We start from the raw sequence: 1,957 nt of genomic DNA, 5'->3' as shown, positions 1-1,957 counted from the left end.
GAGTCTCTTGTCCTTGAGTCTCTTATTATAATAATAGGTTTTGTTTGTTTGCTTTTTTTAATTTTTTACTTTTTTTGGTAGATTTTTTCTCTAATGTTCAGGCATTTTTTGTGTATTTTTCACTAATTATTTGCTAATTTTTGGGCCATTTCTTCTTAAATTGGTCTCAAAGGGTTAACATGAGAGGAGCAGATGATTATGAATCAATGAACGAAAACTTCTGGATGTGTTTGTTCTCACCGGTCGACCGGAAAGTCCACGAGCGCCGACGTCTCCCTGTAACACAAACGCTAACGTAAGTTTCCGCTCGTGTCGAAGCATCAGCATCCAAACATACACACTATCATGCAAATGTGCTCAGTGACGGAGAGGAGTTCCCAAAAACTTTCAAAAACATCCCATAATCAGTGATCGTCTGTGGAGCTGCAGCGAGTACTCGATACTTCAGTACAAGTACAGTTACAGTTCTTACAGGTATTCCAGGGTACTGTATGAAGTAGAATGCCGGATCTCCTGGAAATCCCTTCAGTCCTGGAAAACCCTGCAGAATTAAACAATGTTACCATGGTGATGACGGTATTGTGTGGATGCAGTTCACCCTTTAACACCTCCAGCATTCACACGCTTTTTCTGTAAGAAATTCATTTTTTTGCACTCAAATAAATAAAACGTCAATAAAAAGAGAAAGAAATAAAAAAAGAAAGAGAAAACGTAAGAAAATCATACTGATAATCATAAACCTGAATAGTCTAACATTTAGTGCGTGTTACTGATCGATCATGTTATTGATCATGTTATTGATCGATCAGCGACTCTCACCGGTTCTCCATCAGGTCCTTGTCCTCCTGAAAGTCCAGGCTCTCCCCTCTCTCCTCTGGTTCCGTTACATCCGTCCAGTCCAGGAAAACCAGGACCTCCGGCAGGACCCGGGTGACCCTGAACACACAAAGACACGCTCACAGTCTGACCTTTGACCTCACTGTGTATGGGCCAATCAGATGAGAGGCTGAGAGGGCGGGGCTCCTTACCGGGACTCCCTCTAAACCTGGAAAACCGGGAACGCCGACACTTCCCTGAAATAGCAAACAGAGTTAAAGTGAGTCACGGTGTGACAGTTTGGGGTTAAAAACCACATCAGGACGGGAAAACCTTCAGAAGTTGAATCGCTTTAACCGCCTGACTGGAATTACTTTCTGATTTTATTCCAGTAAAAGTGAAATGAACTAACGTGACATAATAGCATTTTTAAAATAGATTGTTTTGTGATGACTCATCTTGTCTCCGGGTCAGAAAAACAAAAAGAATTGCGCTGATTCACCAAATCTCCTTTCAGTCCCACAGCTCCTGTCGGCCCCTCGTCTCCTCGCTGGCCCTTCTGTCCTGGTGGACCCTGAGGACCCGGGAATCCTGGAGGCCCCTGAGGGCCCTGTTGCCCCAGAGGACCCGGAGCGCCCTGCAAAAAACGAGTTAACTATCAGAACCTCATAGAATCCAATAAAACCAGGACTGTCCCCAAAAGCTGTTTTTGGGCATGGATTATGAAATTATTGGATTGTGAAATGATTGGATTATTAATTTCAGGGAATTGCCCTGAAATTAATAATTTTTTTTTTTTTACTTTTTGACCTGCCTGGAAACACTTAGCTCTACTTCTAAATATAATATTTGTTTATTTTGTTAAAATAATATTTTTTCTGAATCGACCGACTGGGTCTTTTCATTTTTCAGGGAATTTTTCAGATCAAAGAAAAATATTGATTACATGTCATCATATATATTTTCTGATATGTCAAATCTTCAGTTTACAGATGATCTTTTTGTGGATAAACATGAATCCTGAGGATGAAAACAGCTGATCTGACCTGAGTCCTGTTGTCATCTGACCACCAGAGGGCAGTGTGACACAACAACAACAACAACAACAACAACAACAACAACAACAACAACAACAACAACA

At 41.1% G+C, this 1,957-nt stretch overlaps 1 long non-coding RNA gene across 1 annotated transcript; it reads right to left on the bottom strand.

Moving 5' to 3' along the window:
* Positions 1 to 479: 479 nt before the first annotated feature.
* Positions 480 to 1,064, bottom strand: LOC121940449. Its single transcript, XR_006105628.1, has 3 exons — positions 1,029 to 1,064; positions 820 to 936; positions 480 to 541 (listed from the first exon to the last, which is right to left on the bottom strand). It is a non-coding gene; the product is annotated as an uncharacterized LOC121940449 (long non-coding RNA).
* Positions 1,065 to 1,957: the final 893 nt, after the last annotated feature.

This window comes from Plectropomus leopardus, unplaced genomic scaffold (genome assembly GCF_008729295.1).
Source record: "Plectropomus leopardus isolate mb unplaced genomic scaffold, YSFRI_Pleo_2.0 unplaced_scaffold8715, whole genome shotgun sequence".
NCBI classification, from domain to species: domain Eukaryota; kingdom Metazoa; phylum Chordata; class Actinopteri; order Perciformes; family Serranidae; genus Plectropomus; species Plectropomus leopardus.
The sequence above is the reverse complement of the archived record's forward strand: the minus strand, read 5'-3'. Positions and strand labels throughout refer to the sequence as shown.